This window comes from Micromys minutus (assembly GCF_963924665.1).
Source record: "Micromys minutus genome assembly, chromosome: 19".
Taxonomy (NCBI): domain Eukaryota; kingdom Metazoa; phylum Chordata; class Mammalia; order Rodentia; family Muridae; genus Micromys; species Micromys minutus.
Genome location: NC_137954.1, coordinates 3,905,975 through 3,923,994, shown reverse-complemented (window position 1 = coordinate 3,923,994; position 18,020 = coordinate 3,905,975). Strand labels below are relative to the sequence as shown.

The 18,020-nt window shown below is 37.8% G+C and overlaps 1 pseudogene across 1 annotated transcript in view; it reads left to right on the top strand.

Moving 5' to 3' along the window:
- LOC308433008 (T-complex protein 1 subunit eta-like) overlaps positions 1-17,618 on the top strand; it is a 33,588-nt pseudogene extending 15,970 nt beyond the window's left edge. The window contains exons 3-4 of the transcript in view: positions 9,588-9,650; positions 16,116-17,618. The product of the transcript in view is annotated as a T-complex protein 1 subunit eta-like (transcript). The remainder of the gene's footprint in view (positions 1-9,587; positions 9,651-16,115) is intronic.
- Positions 17,619-18,020: the final 402 nt, after the last annotated feature.

Below are 18,020 nucleotides of genomic sequence, written 5' to 3'. Positions count from 1 at the left end.
ATAGTCAATAGGACAAAATGGCAAGCAACAGATTGGGAAAAATATTTTCACTCACCCAACATCTGATTGTTGGCTAATATCCAAAATATATAAAGAACTCAAGAAGCTAACCACTAAAATTCCAAACAATTAAAAGAAAAAATTGGGATATAGAACTAAACAGAGCAGGACCCTCCTGCACATGGAGGAGCCCGCAGTAGTAAGCCCTAAGCCTGACACATACCCTCACCAGTCACTGTCCGGGGAGAGACCACCTGGTGATCTCCTGAGCAGATAGGGAGGTGAACTGTGAGATTGGGAACTTTCCGGACCAGAGAGAGGGCACAGGGACCATCATTAAGACTCAGGACCTGCCTGCACAGGGCAAAGCTCTAAGGAGCCTTGCAAGTGCTCTCCTACCTGAGTCAACTGGAGCTTGCCACTTACCCTTCAGGGTGCCCGGAAGAGAAAGCCTGGAGCCCCTGGAAGCCAGCTATCTTGGTGCACTCTGAAATCTTGTCCTCTCTGGCCCCACAAGAGGGCCAGGTTACTGAGATCAAGACCCAGGACCCGCCTGCACACAGATGAGGCCCCAGAAGTCTTGTAAGAGTTCTCCCACCTGAGCCCACAGAGACAGAATGGAGCCACTGCAATCAGAAATCACTACCTGCCTGCAAAGAGACAAACATCCAGAAATGACTTTCTTCCGGAGCCTACAAGCGCTCAGATCCACAAGAGAGACAGGCTCCAGTCAGAGACAACACAACACCTATAATCACTGACAACAGGATGGCAAGAGGAAAGAGAAGGAACCTAAGCAATGGAAACCAAAACAACTTGGCAACATCAGAACCCAGCTCTCCCACCACAGCAACTAGTGGATTGCCAAACACACCAAAAAAACAAGATCTAGATTTGAAATTATACTTCATAATGATGATGAGGATCTTGGAGAAGCACATAAATAACTCCCTTAAACAATTCCAGGAGAATCAGGAAAAATCACTCCAAGAACTACAAGAAAACACAAGCAAACAGATAAGAGAATTGGAAATGGAAATAGAAATAGAAACAATAAAGAAAACACTAAAAGAGCCAACCCTAGAGATGAAAAACCAAAAAAAAAAAAAAAAAAAAAAAAAAAAGAAATCAGGAGTCACAGACGCAAGCATCATCAACAGACTACAAGAGTTCGAAGAGAGGATCTCAGGAGCTGAAGGCAACATAGAAAACATAGACAAAACAGTCAGAGAGGATGCAAAAACCAAAGCGCTCCTAACCCAAAATGTCCAGAAAATCCAGGACACAATGAGAAGACCAAACCTAAGGATAATATGTGTTGAAGATGGTGAAAATATCAACTAAAAGGCACAGTAAATAAAAACTTCAACAAAATCATAGAAAAAAACTCCCCTGCCCTAAAGAACCAGGTGACCATGAATATACAGGAAGCCTACAGAACTCCACATAAACTGGATCAGAAAAGAAACTTCTTCTGACACCTAATAGTCAAAACACTGAATATTCAAAACAAAGAAAGGATCCTAAAAGCAGTAACATAAAAAGGACAAGTTAAATATAACAGCAGACCAATCAGAATTAGAGACTATGAAAGCTAGAAGATCCTGGACAGATGTCATACAGACCCTAAGAGAACACAAATGCCAGCCCAAGTTACTATATCCAGCAGAACTCTCAATTACCATAGATGGAGAAACCAAGATAATCCAGGACAAAACCAAATTTACACAATATCTGTCCACAAATTCAGCTCTACAAAAAATGATAAATGGAAAAAATCCAACACAAGGAATAAAACTACACCCAAGAAAAAGCAAAAATTAATCACACAAGGAAACCAAAAGAAAAGCACACAAACATAAGTCTACCTCTAACAAAAATAACAGGAAACAAAAATCAATATTTCATAATTTCTCTTAACATCAGTGGACTCAATTCCCCAATAAAGAAACATAGACTATCAGACTGGATACATAATCAAGATCCAGCATTTTGCTGCATACAGGAAACTCATCTCAGAGACAAAGACAGATATTATCTCAGAGTAAAGGGCTGGGAAAAACCCTTCCATGCAAATGGGTCCAGGAAACAAGTTAAAATAGCTATTGTAATATGAAATAAAATAGATTTTCAACCAAAATTCATCAAAAAAGTTAAGGAAGGACACTTTTTACTCATCACAGGAAAAATCTATCAAGATGAACTCTTAATCTTGAACATATATGCTCCAAAAAGAAGGGCACCTACATTTATAAAAGAAATCCTACTGAAGTTCAAAGCATATATTTCACACACACAAAAATAGTAGGAGACTTCAACACCCCGCACTCATGAATGAACCGATCATGGAGACAGAAACAGAACAGAGACACAGCAAAACTAGCAGAGGTTATGAACAAGCTGGAATTAACAGACATCTACAGGATATTTCATCCTAAAACAAAAGAATATACTTTCTCCCCAGGACCTCACAGTACCTTCTTCAAAACTGACCCTATATTCGGTCACAAAACAGGTCTCACCAGATACAGGAAGATTGAAATATTCCAGTTCATCCTATCAGAACACTATGGACTAAGGCTTGTCTTTAATAAAAACAAAGACAACAAAAAAGCCAACATACACATAAAAGCTGAACAATACTCTGCTCAATGATAACATGATCAAGTAAGAAATAAAGAAATCAAGAAGTTTGTACAATTTAACAAAAATGACACCACTACATATCCAAACTTATCGTATGCAATGAAAGCAGCAGTGAGAGGAAAATTCATAGCTCTGGGTGCCTACAAAGGAAACTGCAGAGAACATTCACTAGCAGCTTGACAGCACAGCTGAAAGCCCTAGAACAAAAAGAATCAGATGTACCCAAGAGGAGTAGATGGCAGGCAATAATCAAACTCAGAGCTGAAATCAAACAAACAGAGACAAAAATAACTATAAAAGAATAAGTAAAACCAAGAGCTGGTTTATTGAGAAAATGAACAAGATTGATAAATCCTTAGCCAGACTAACTACAGGTCACAGAAAGAGTATCCAAAATAACAAAATCAGAAATGAAAGAGAAGACATAACAACAGAAACTGAGGACACTCAAGAAATCTTCAGATACTACTACAAAAGCCTATACTCAACAAAACTGGAAAATCTGGAGGAAATGGATACAATTCTAGACAGATACCAAATACCAAAGTTAAATGAGGATCAGAAAAATCATCTAAATAGTCCCATAATACCAAAAAAAATAAAAGCAGTCATCAAAAGCCTCCCAACCAAAAAATTCCCAGGACAACATAGGTTTAGTGGAGAATTCTATCAGACTTTTTTTTTTCAACTTTATTTTACAAAGCAAAGATAAATGAACAGATTTTAAACATTTCTTGCTAAAAATTATACAATTTTTGTCAGTAATTTTTTTCAGATTTTAATATAATTTTTACATAAAACTATATGAATATATTTTTTTAGTCAGTACTTGATTTTTTTCAAGGTTTGATTGTATGCCTTGAAAACTTAATAGTTACAATGAGCTAAAGTACATGTAAAACAAAATGTAACATGGAAATAGTTAAAGTTTTCTTATTTTGTAAATATTTTTTGTTTTGTTTTGTTTTCTTTATTTCTTGGACTTCATACAGTCTGTGGGTTGTTTCTGGGGGAGTGCAAGCCTCTGGCGTTAGCATCCCACTATCACTGACTGCATATTATGTCTGTTCTTTTGTGACTGGGTTATCTCACTCAGGATGATATTTTCTAGATGCAGCCATTTTCTTAAGAATTTGGTTAAGTCATTGTTTCTGGTGGCTGTCTATCAGACTTTTATAGAAGACCTAATACCTATACTCTCCAAACTCTTCCACAAAATAGAAACAGAAGGAATACTACCCAACTCGTTCTTTGAGGCCACAATTATGCTCATACCTAAACCACACAAAAATGCTAAAAAGAAAGAGAACTACAGACCAATTTCTCTCATGAACATTGATGCAAAAATACTGAATAAAATTCTTCCATGAAATCCAACAACACATCAAGACAATCATCCACCATGACCAAGTAGGCTTTATTCCAGGGATGCAGGGATGGTCAACCAATGGAAATCCATCAACATAATCCACTATATAAACAAACCCAAAGGGGGGGGGGCATGAACCTCTCCCTAGATGCTGAGAAAACATTTGACAAAATTCAACACCACTTCATGATAACTGTCTTGGAAAGATCGGGAATCCAAGGACCATACCTTAACATAGTAAAAGCAAACCAGTAACCAAAATCAAACTAAATGGAGAGAAACTTGAATCAATCCCAGTAAAATCAGGGACTAAACAAGGCTGCCCACTGTTCGTTACCTATTCAATCTAGTACTGGAAGTCTTGTCCAGAGCAATTAGACAACAAAAAGAATTCAAAGGGATTCACATTGGAAAGGATGGAGTCAAAATATCACTATTGGAAGATGACATGATTGTATAATTAAGTGACCCCAAAAATTCCACCAGAGAACTCCTATAGCTGATAAACAACTTCAGAAATGTGACTGGATATAAAATTAAACAAACAAATTAGTAACCTTCCTCTACGCAAAGGACAAACATGCTGATATAGAAAGTAGGGAAAAAATACCCTTCACAATAACCACCAACAGCATGTAATACCTTGGTGTGACCCTAACTAAGCAAGTGAAGGACATGTATGACAAGAACTTCAAATCTCTGAAGAAGGAAATTGAAGAAGATCTCAGAAGATGGAAAGATCTCCCATGCTCATGGATTAGAAGGATCAACATTGTAAAAATGGCCATCTTACCAAAAGCAATCTACAATTCAATGTAATCCATATAAAAATTCCAACTCAATTCTTAATAGAGTTGGAACGAGCAATTTGCAGATTCATCTGGAATAACAAAAAACCTAGAATAGCAAAACCTATTCTCAACAAGAAGAAATCTTCTGCAGGACTCACCATTCCTGACCTCAAGCTATATTACAAAGCAATTGTGTTAAAAACCTTATGGTACTGGTACAGAGATAGGAAGGTAGATCAATGCAACAGAATAGAAGATCCAGATATGAACTCCCACACATATGGTCACTTGATTGTTGACAAAGAAGGTGAAAACATTCAAAGGAAGGACAGCCTCTTCAACAAATGGTGTTGGTTCAACTGTCAGTCAGCATGCAGAAGAATGCAAATTGATCCTTTCCTATCTCCATGTACAACGCTCAAGTCTAAGTTTATCAAAGATCTCCACATAAATTTAGGTACACTGAAACTGTTAGAAGAGAAAGTGGGGGAGGGCTTCGAACACAGAGGCACAGGGAAAATCTTCCTGAACAGAACACCAATGGCTTATGCACTAAGAGCAAGAATTGACAAATGGAACCTCATAAAATTGCAAAGCTTCTGTAAAAAACACTGTTAAGAAGACAATCAGCAGCCTACAGATTGGGAAAGGATCTTTACCTATTCTCCATCTGATAAAGGGCAACTATACAATATATACTAAGAACTCAGAAAGCTAGACTATAGAGAAGTAAATAATCCTATTAAAAATGGGGTACAGAGCTAAACAAAGAATTCTCAGGCAAGGTACATTGGATGACCGAGAAGCACCTAAAAAAAAAAAAATGCTCAACATCCCTAATCATCATGGAAATGCAAATCAAAACAAGCCTGAGATTCCACCTCACACCAGTTAGAATGCCTAAGATAAAAAACTCAGGTGATAGCAGATGCTGGGGAGGATGTGGAGAAAGAGGAATACTCCTCCACTTTTGGTGAGGTTTAAGCTTGTGCAACCACTCTGGAAATCAGTTTGGCAGCTCCTCATAAAATTGGACATAGTACTACCTGAAAATTCAGCTATTTCACTCCTGGGCATATACCCCAAAGATGTTCCAACATATAACAAGAACACATGTTCCACCATGTTTACAGAAGCCTTATTTATAATAGCCAGATGCTGGAAAGAACCCAGATGTCTATCAACAGATGAATAGATACAGAGAGTGTCATACATTTACACAATGGAGTACTACTCAGCTATTAAAAACAATGACTTCCTGAAATCAGTAGGCAAATGGATTGAACTAGAAACTATCATCCTGAGTGACGTAACCCAGTCACAAAAGAACACACTTGTTATACACTTACTGATAAGCAGATACTAGCTCCAGAAAGCTCTGAATACGCAACACCCAAGAAACAATTCACAGACATTATGAAGCTCAAAAAGAAGGAAGGCCAACATGGAGATGCCTCAATCCTTCTTAGGAAAAAGAACAAAACTCTCATGGGAGGAAATGCAAGGTCAAATAGAGGAACAGGGATTGAAGAAAAGATCACTCAGAAGCCACCTCACCTAGGGATTCACCACAAATGCAGTCACCTAATGCAAGCACTATAGCTGATCCCAAAAAGTACTTACTGGCAGGAATCAGACAGAGATGTTCCCTCAGGACCTATGTCAGAGTCATATAGATACAGCTGAGCATGCTTACAGCTAATCATTGGTCTGAACCCAGTGATCCCAATGAGGTTGCTAAAGAAAGGACCTAAGGAGCTGAAAGGCATTGCAACCTCATGAGAAGATAAAACATTATCAACAAACCAAACCCTCCAAAACTTCCATGGAGTAAAGCACCAACCTTTGTGTGCACTTTGGGAGACCTATTGATCCAGTTGCATATGTAGCTAAAATAGCAGTGTCTGTCATCCATGTGAGAAGAGACTTTAGTTTCAGAGAGGGAACATTTCCCCAACGTAGGGGAATGCCAAGGCAATGAGCTAGAGATGGGTATCAGAAGAGAGTGTACCTTTGTGAAGGCAAATGGAAGGGTAAGTGTGATGGTAGCAGGCAGAGTAAAGGAATACCTTCTCAAATGCAAATACAGAGTATCTAATTAAACTTGCAATAAAAAAATAAACAGAATTCACAAGAGGATTATTAAATGGCTGAGAAGCACCTAAAAATTCAAAGTCCTTAGAAAATCTAAACAACCCTGAGATTCCACCTTACAACAATCATAATGTCTAAGATCAAAATCTCACATGACAGTTCATAGTGGTGAGGATATAAAGAAAGAGGAAAACTCCTCCATTGCTGGTGGGATTGCAAACTAGAACAACCACTCTGGAAACCAATATGGATGTTCCTCAGAAAGTTGGAAATATATCTACCTGAATACCCAGCTATACCACTCTTGGAAATATACCCAGAAGGTACCCAACAAGACCACTAGGACTCATGTTCCAATATTATCATGGAAGCCTTGATTGTGATAGCCAGAAGCTGGAAACAATCCAGAAGTCCCATGACAAATGAATGGATACAGGAAATAGTATATATTTGCACAATGGAATACTACTCAGCTATTAAGAATAAGGACATGCTGAGATTTTCAGAAAATATCATCCTGAGTGAAATAATTTAGACCCAAAAGGGCATGCAAGGTATGTGCTCACTAATATGTGAATATTGTCTAAAAAGAAAAAATGTACAGAATTCCCAAGATACTGTCCACAGAACTCAAAAAGGTCAACAGACTGAAGGGTCCAAGTGAGGATGCCTCAGTCCCACTTGGGTTGGAGAAGAAAGCAGTCACATATAGGGAAGGAGAGAACACATTAGGAAATGTGACAGACTTAATGAGAGGAACATTATCAGAAATGAGGGAGAAAATAATTGAAGCCATGAGGGCCATCAGAAAGAATAGAAGCAGGCAATCCTGAGAAGTAGCAAGTTCGGGGTACCCTCCAGAATGTTCCAGGTGAGAAACTCAGGATTAAATTTCCTACAGTGGTGATAGGAACTTTTTAGAGCACACCTCCAGCAGAAGGCATCAAGTGAGGGATAGTGTTGTCACCCACCAGTCAAAACTCTGACCCATAATTGTTTCTGTCTTAAGGAACTACAGGGACAAAAATGGAGAGGAGCCTGAGGAAAAGAAGGTTCAGCAACAGGCCCACAGTGGGTCCAGCTCAAGTAGAATTCCCAAGGCCTGACACGATCATGGCTATGGGGTGCTCACAGAAAGGTACCTAGCATGACTGCCCTTCAAAAACCCAACAACCAATGAAAAACTCAGATACACATATGTACACCCAACCAGTGGACTGAAGCTGGCGACCCCTACAGTTGAATTATGGAAAGGGTGGGAGATACAACCCTGTAGTAGGACCAGCAGTCTCATATCTCTCAAACTCTGGATCACCAATCAGGCAACATACACCAGCTCATATGAGGCCCCCAACACATATACAACAGAGGACTGCAGGGTCTGGGTTCAGTAAGAGAAGATGCACCTAACACCCTAAAGAGACTGGAGGCCTCAAGGAGTTTAGGGTCTGGTGGGTTGGGGATTAGGGGTGGGGACATCTTTATGGAGACAGGGATTTGAGGAAGAGGTATGGGATGGGGAAAAGTCAAAGGGTGGACCTTGGAATGGGAATAAAATCTAGAGTGTAAAAAAAAAAAGGAAAAGAAAAGAAAAGATACCTTCATTCCCAGTTCTGTATAACCATTAAAGATGTCAGCTTTGCCCTTAAACAAACTTGAAGAACAAGATAATTGCCCCCAACTTAATGGCTCATAATATTACTTAACCTAGAGCAGGACTTGTCAGATTGCTTGAGTTCAACATAATAAGTAAATGCACATATATTTTATGGATCAACAATATTTTTGTAAAAAATAATTCAGTACCTTTGACCCCAGAGCACAGATTCTATTATAAATATATTTCTTGTAGGAGAATCTGTACTTATAATCAACTTTCGTCAGTAGTATCAAGTAGTACTTGCTACCCATAATCTTTAACAATAAACAGCTCCTCCAAATATCAAATGAATACAAAATAGAGAAGTGTCTTGATGTGAATCCATATTTTTAAATAGTCAGACCATCTGGAATTTTTGCAACAAAAAGTCCTTTATCACTTGTTCTCCCTTGTTGGCTTCCAATTTACTTTGAAATGTGATTTTAAAAGCTTGACCACAGTCCGTCTTTATTCACTGCAGATTTGATATTCTTCTCATCTTAAAATATTTCTCAGCAGTGACACTGGATTATTCTTCTACTGATCTGAAGTGTTAGTGTTGAATGTGAATTGTCTTTTCCATTTTCCACTGTTAGCATTCTTGGACAAAAAAATATACTTTGTTTGCACTGAATATTTATTAAATGGTTTTGATAAACTTAGTCAGTATATATCTTTTAATAACACTGTGTTTCCTAAAACCAACTATAATGTGTAACTGTCATAAAAAACTGTGACATCATGTACATTAAATTGACTCCACAGATCCAGACAGGAAGTCAGAGTAGGTATTTCTCAAACCTATACCTATATGAGTTTTTGATCTTGCACTGATTGTTAAAAATACTTTACTTGTGTTTTCAATCACTCAGAATGACTTGGCTTTCCCAAATTGTCTTCACAATAGCTTATATGACTTGTGATTGCATACAAGCTATTGTATTGGTCTTTGCTTTCAACAATTGCACAAGCTATTTTAAACCATGTAATGAATCTTATATTACAAAGTAAATTACTAATGTTAAATCTTCTTTTTTTTTTTAAACAGGCTCATACAGGCCAAAGAACTGTGGACACAAGCTGAGAGTGACGGAAAGAGCAGCAGGCCTCTGTCAGTATATACCTCTCGTATCACATGAACATTGAAATAAACTCTATATTTCTCCTCAAGAAGCAATATATTATTATGTTACTATGACAATTTACCCAAACAGTGACTTAAAACAAGACAGATTCATTATTATATTGTCAACGTCAGCATTCAGACACTGAATTGCCACAGTGCTCCAAATGGAGTAATTCCTATAGAGAGGTTAGTGAGTCACAGCTGTAGACCTCTTATATCAATAATTAATGTCATTCATTGCATAAAGAATTTAAGAAAATGTGAGGGAGCATAATGAGTAAGTTAAGTAAATTTTCAGAAATCACAGAGGAAGGAAAAAGCAACGAACCTTCTATAGGCAAAGGTTGACTGTTCAGTTATGAGTCTTTGGAAATGTTTGTCTGAGTATGTAGAAGTAAATGTGTGTGTGTGTGTGTGTGTGTGTGTATGTGTGTGTGTGTGTGTGTGTATGTGTGTGTGTGTGTGTGTGTGTGTGTGTGTGTGTAGGTCCCTCAGAGCTAAAAGAGAGAATCAGATGCTCTGGACTTGAAGACATAGACCACTCTGAGGGGCCACATGTCAGGATGGAATCAGAACACAGTCTTTGGAAGAACAAGTTTTCTTTGCTGCTGAGCCTAGACACCATAGAAAAATAAAATATAAAGTAAGATGTATACATGGACTGACAGGATGGCACCAAATTTAATAACCCCAATGTCAGAGGGAAAGACATAACTCCTGAACATTGTCTTTTGAACTTGGCTTCTATTCCTTTGTATGTATAGACAGACATGCAAACACAAGCACACAAACACACACACTATGGTGTAAAAAATTTACAAATTAATATATAGCACAGAAGCTTCCAAACTTGCATTGTTTAGAATACATGTTTGCTCATTTTAAAATACTCATAACTGATTATCATAAACTTGTTTTCAAGGATTTTTTTCCGATATAATTATGGGTAATGTGAAACATTAAAATTCTGTATAGGAGAAACCCAGATGTCCTTCAGAAGATGAATGGATACAAAAATTGTGGTACATATACACAATGGAATACTACTCAGCCACCAGAAACAATGACTTAACCAAATTCTTAAGAAAATGGCTGCATCTAGAGAATATCATCCTGAGTGAGATAACCGAGTCACAAAAGAACAGACATAATATGCAGTCACTGATAGTGGGATGCTAACCCCAGAGGCTTGCACTCCCCCAGAAACAACTCACAGACTGTATGAAGTCCAAGAAATAAAGATAACAAAACAAAACAAAAAAATATTTACAAAATAAGAAAACTTTAACTATTTCCATGTTACATTTTGTTTTACATGTACTTTAGCTCATTGTAACTATTAAGTTTTCAAGGCATACAACCAAACCTTGAAAAAAATCAAGTACTGACTAAAAAAATATATTCATATAGTTTTATATAAAAATTATGTTAAAATCTAAAAAAAAGTACTGACAAAAATGTATAATTTTAAGCAAAAAAATGTTTAAAATCTGTACATTTATCTTTGTTTTGTAAAATAAAGTTGTTTAAAAAAAAACATAGTACATGACTCATTCTCATTGTCTCTTACTGTTTATGTCTTACACCAAAACAAGATGAGAGTTATTTCTACAGTAACAGAAAACTAAAGATATGTACACATTAATTATCATTAATTTAATCATTTAAATACTGGAGGTTTGCCTCCTAATAGAAAAATGTCATATAGAATGTGTACGTTACACAGTAGAGAAGAACATTTTTATGAGATAAATTAAAAAGATCAATTTTTCTAAAAGATCTAAGATAGGATAGCTAAGAATTGAGTGTGAAACATGTATAACTTTCAGATGTTTTTGGAGAGAGGATAGCCTAGGCTTATCCCACATTCATTGCATTAGACATCTAACAAGTAATATATAAATGCTAAATAATAAAATATTCATTCTTCAGATGTGTCCTTTCAAGAACAGTTTACAAAAGAATGAATCTTTTGCACTTAAGGCAGAATGCAGGCCAAAAATCAGAACCCAAGAGAAGATGTCTAAGTTTGAAAACAGGGAAGTAGTGAGCATTTTGATATTAACTAGAACGATACCAAATGGCCAAAAATTCTTGAAAGGTTTTTAAGGGCTTTTTTGATACTATACAAAATCAATTTTAAATATTTAACTAATAGTTTCAAATTGTGTACAACAATTTGATAAATACTCATGCCATTCCCCAAACTTATCTAAGATTCATACACCTCCATCTTCATATGTCTTATTTTCTTAAACCATAGGGTTCCATCTGTGTTACCCAAATACTCTTGATTCAGGAGCCTCTTCAGGATGGTGTTTGACTTATCCAGAGTTATGCCCTTTAGAAACTATGACTCTCTTTCTCTCTCTCTTCTAGCATCTACTGAATGTAACTCCTCAGCTGCTTACCCTGCTTCATGATGAGAGTTTATCTGGTTTCTGTATCTGTCACAAGCACTATGAGTTCATAGGTGAAACTGCTCTCTGTGTGATATACATACTTTCAGTGTATTAATGTTTTGTATGTGGATCTTACAAGCTGACTCTCCCCTCTTCTGCCATAATCCTTAAGGTCTGGGTTGAGAGCATGTGTGATATATATGTCATATTTATGACCAAGCATTCTACAGCCTCTTATTCTTCACACTTGAGCAGCTGTGGGTCTCTGTGTTAGTTGCCATCTGTTGCAAAATGAGACTTCTTTGAAAAGAATTGTCCCTTACATTAATCTATAAGTCTAACAATCTATTATTAAAAGTATTATGTAATATTTGTCCACAAATGTGACATTTATATTATTCTGTCCTCCTAAGCCTCTGGGCAAACTGAAGAAGAGAGGAGGGAAATTTGAAAGTACCAGAGGTGGTAGGTAACTACAAAGAGACTGTTTTCAAATCACGACAAGGCAATTTCACATTTCATAGTACAGTGTGACTGACTCAGAAGACATGCACAAGCTGAAACTACACAAAACCCCAGCAAGAAGATGAGATTGTCATGAGAACCTACCCCTGCCTGAGGAGCTACCAGTGATAGACAGCAAGTATGCAGCATTTGTGATGCTACATATGACTAGTTCTCCATCTCTACACAGATTGACCACACAAAATAAAGCTACTGGAAAAGAAACGAAAACAGATAATGCTGGGAATTAAATTTGATGGTAGAATGGAGGGTGAGAAGTACAATGGAAAAAGTGTGATGTGTACTTGATTGAAACATGCTGTATGCATGATAAAATCTTTAAATGTTATTAAAAGAAGATAGGAAAGAACTAAAAGTTAAAGATAAAGAGAATGAAAAAGAAGAAAAGAAAATATTTAAAAAAATCTTCGCTAAAATGAAAACCAAATAAATAAATATATTAAGGTGTCATTGGTCTTAAAAACACAAGACAATGATAAAGTAAAAATCCAAATAAAAAGCATGGATCAATGACCTCCACATAAAACCAGATGCACTCAAACTAATAGAAAATGAAAAAAAAAAAAAAAAAAAAAAAAACTAGAACATATGGGCACTGGGGAAATTTTCCTGAACAGAACACCAGTGGCTTATGTTCTAAGATCAACAGTCCTCAAATGGGACCTCATAAAACTGCAAAGCTTCTGTAAAGCAAAGTACACAGTCATTATGACAAAATGGCAACCAATAAATTTGGAAAAGATTTTTCCCTATACTTCATCTGGCAGAGGGCTAATATCTAATATATATAAAGAACTCAAGTAGTTAGACTCCAGAGAATCAAATAACCATTTTAAAACTGGGGGACAAAGCTAAACAAAGAATTCTCAATGAAGGAATATCAAATGTTTGAGAAGCACCTAAAGAAATAAATGTTTAACATCCCTACTCATCAGCAAAATGCAAGTCAAAACAACCCATAGATCCCACCTTACACCAGTCAAAAGGACTAAGATCAAAAACTCAGACTAAAGCAGATGATGGCGAGAATGTGGAGAAAGAGAACCTCTCTTCCATTGTTGGTGGGATTGCAAGCTGGTACAACCACTCTGAAAATCAAGCTGAAAGGATCTGCAACCCCATGGCAAGAACAAAATGATCAACTAACAAAACCCACCACAGCTCCCAGGGACTAAAACACCAACCAATGAGTTTGCACAGAGAAACCCATGGCCCCAGATGCATATGAAGCAGAGGACAGCATTGTCTGGCATCAATGGGAAGAGAGGTCTTTGGTTGAGCAAAGGCACGTTTTCCAAGTGTAGGGAAAGACCAAGGTGCTAAGGTGGGTGAGGATGATTGGGAGAGGAAACACCTTGATGGGGGCAATGGGAGTGGAAGCAGGGATGGGACTGAGGGAACGATATAATATCTGAAATGTAAATGCAGAAAAAAATCCAATAAAAAGAAAATTGGACATATTACTACCTGAGGACAGAGCTATTCCACTCCTGGGTGTGTACCCAAAACATGCTCTGTCACACACATGCTCCACTCTGTTCATAGCAGTCTTATTTATAATAGCCAAAATCTAGAAAAAAACCTGATGACCTTTAACAGAGGAACAGACACAGAAAATGTGGTACATTTATTTATACAGTAGAGTAGTATTTAGGTACCAAAACTAATGACTTCATGAAATTGTTAGGCAAATGGATGGAACTAGAAAATAGGATCCTGATTGAGGTAACCCAATCACAATAGTATACACTCACTGATAAGTGAATATTAGCCCAAAAGCTCATATCACCTTAAGTCACAGACCATATGAAGCTCTAGAAAAGGAAAGACCAAAGTGTAGATGTGTCAGTCCTGCTTAGAACGGGAACAAAAACATTCACAGTAGAAAATATGAAGACAAAATTTGGAGCTAGAGTAAAGGAAAGGTCATCCAAAAAGTGCCCCACCTAGAGATCCAATCTCATATAGAGTCATCAAACACAGACAATATTGCTGATGCCAAGAATACTGACAGGAGTCTGATATAGCTGTCTCCTGAGAAGCTTTGCCAGAAGATGAAAAATACAGAGGCAGATGCTCTCAGCCAACCACTGAACTGAGAACGGGGTCCCCAATGAAGGAGTTAGAGAAAGTGTTGAAGGAATTGAGGAGTTTGCAACATCATAAGAACAACAATACCAACCAAGCATAACTCCCAGGGACTAAACCACTATCCAAGAGTACACATGGACAGACCCATGACTCCAGCTGCATATGTAGCAGAGGATGGCCTGGTTGGGCATCACTTAGAAGAGAAGCCCTTGGTCCTGCCAAGGCTCAATGCCCCAGTGTAAGAAAATGTCAGGGCTGGGAGGCAGGAGAGGGTGGGTAGGGAGGAGAGCACTTTCATAGAAGCAGGGGGGATAGAATAGGGGGCTATGGAGGAAAAACAGGGAATGGGACTAACATTTGAAATGTAAATACAATATATCCGATAAGACAAATTTTAAAAATTATTGATATCTAGGCTTTCTTCTAATCACTCTACCATGTTCAAGAGCCTAGTCAATGCTGAGCACCAGAATATACTCAAGGTACACTTCCTATGAACACAAATGACCTTTATTGATCATCAAATTAAAGTAAAAGATATACTTGCCTATAATTCCCACCAGGAAACAAGGGTATTTTCCATACAGCATGATAACTTACTAGCATGTAAATTTACTTTTAATCCCAACATAAATGATGCAATTGAAATAATTTTATCAATCTTGATCTGATATTACTGAACACTAGCCTTAAAATATTGAAGCAGGAAAATTAAAACAAAGGTAAAGTTTTGGACTAAGGGATGACTACAATAATGGTGATGGGAAAATAGACAACTTGAGAGGCTTGAAAGATACTTTTTGAAAGTATAAGTTAATATAGAAATCATCATAAAATGACCATTTTAATTAAGTCATCAAGCATAAATCACGAAACACAATAATGCTTAACAATGTAAATATAAGAAGAATAAATCCAGCCTATATAAAACAAATGCTTCATTAAAAATGTCATTACATTTGTACAGAAAAATATTGAAAGAGAATTAAATTGCACAATTTAATTGCAAAACAGAACACCTAACTTTCAGTGATATGGTAAAGGTTTCGAGCTCTTTCTAAAGATCCCAAGGTTCAGTATCATAAATCTGGGATACAGACACCTCAGTCCAGATGGCTTATGTAAGTATCTGTATAGGATCTCCTGCTTGGAGCCTGGAGCCTAGGGTATGAAACTTTGCCTTAAGTGTTGATCTGCGGTTTTATTTCAGCATCCACATCTTAAGCTGTGTTTTAAGGAGAAGTTATTATTCCTCCCTTAGAAACATAACTTTAAGATACAACCATATGTTCCCATTAAAAAAAAAGTATGTAGCAAAGTAAAAGGCTCTTTCACAGTACTGTACTGATTCTTGAAATTATACATTATTTCATTAGATTATAATCATAGAAATAATGTAGTTTGAACTATTATAGAAGTCATTATGTGATAGATTTTCTTCAGTGCCTACCCAGAGGGTTCTTGCAGCATGGACAAACTTAATTGCGGATGGACAAGGGAAAGCAATAATTTCTAATGAGGTCACAATTCTGAAACTCCTCGATTCTGTCCATCCTGCAACAAAGACTTTTGAGGCATTGCCAAATCCCAAAATGCTGCAGTTGGTGATGGAACCACCTCACTGACCCTGCAGGCTGTGGAGTTTCTGAAACAGATAAAGCCCTGTGTGGAGGGAATTTTACAACCTCAGATCATCATCCGAACTTTCCACACAGCCACCTGCTTGGCTGTTGACAAATCAAAGAGATAGCTGTGACTGTTAAGAAACAAGGCACAGCGCAGCAGGTAGAAAAGAGGAATAGGCTAGACAAGTATGCAATGATAGTCCTGCCTCCCAGCAGTTCTTCTGTCCCATGGGTGGTTGATGCTGTGATGAAACTAGACGAGTTGCTGCAGTTTAAAATGAGTGATGTCAAGAAGGTACAGGGTGAAGCCTTAGGGGAGTCCCAGCTGGTGGCTGGTGTTGGTTCAAGAAGACTTTATCTTTGCTAGGTTTGAAATAAAGCTCAAGAAGAATCACAGAACCCCAAGACTGCCCTCTCAAATGTTAAACATTTGCTGAAAGCAGACAAAGATAATTCTGAAATCATAGTCCACACAGTGGAGGATTACCGGGCAATTGTTGATGCGGAGTGGAACATCATCTATGACCAGTTAGAGATGATCCTTCAGTCTGGAGCCAAAGTCATCCTGTCTAAACTCCCTACTAGGAATGTGGCCAGCCAGTACTTTGCTGATAGGGACATGTTCTGTGCTGGCCGAGTGCCTGAGGAGGATAAAAAACACAGTATTGGCTTGTGGAGGTTCAATCCAGACCAGTGTGAATGCTCAGATTCCAGATGTGCTGGGCCGCTGCCAGCAGTTTGCAGAGACCCAAATTGGAGGAGAGAGTTAGAATTTCTCCACTGGCTGCCCAAAGGGTAAGACATGTACCATCATCCTCCATGGTGGTGCTGAGCATTTTATGGAGGACACAGATCGCTACATGACGCCATCATCGTGAGGAGGGTCATCAAGAATGACTATGAGGTGGCTAGTGGTGGAGGAGCTATTGAGATGGAGTTTTCCAAATACCTCCAGGATTACTTGAGGACCATTCCAGGGAAACAGAAGCTGTTGACTGGGGCTTGTGCCAAGCGCACAACAGGTATATGACAGTGCTGGCTTTGATGCTACAAACATCCTCAACATGCTGTGGGCTCGATATGCACAGGGGGTATGTGGTATGGGGTGGACATCAACAATGAGGACAGTGCTGAAAACTTCCAGGAATTTGTGTTGGAACCAGCCATGTGCCCATCAATTCTCTGACAGCAACTTCTGAAGCTGCATGCCTTATTGTATCACTGGATAGACTATCAAGAACTCCCGCTCCACTGTGGATGGTTCAGCTTCAGCAGTTGGCCGGGTCAGAGGCCAGGACAGCTTCCATTGAGAGGCAGTTTGCCCATCTCCTTGTGAGGTGAATTGGGGGGATGAGAAAATGGTTGATTAGTTTGCTGTGTTCTCACTGAAGGTTATTTAAATAAATTTAAAGTTACTTGGTCTGAAAAAATATATGTGTATGAGAGTTTTGCTTATATGTATGTATGTCTGTATACCCTATACTTGGGTAGAATGAAGTATCTACTACATGAAGATAGGAGTGAATTGGTATGATCTCCTAATGGTCAAAATGTGCATACATTATGACTGTCAAGGACACAAACAAGAGTAACATATATAACATATTATCTTTTTTTTATTAGCATAGACTGGCGATTACCTGAGTGTCTAATCACAGTCAAATGGATAAATATATTGTATGAGATTCTGGTCCATGAGCTGCTGCTTCTTC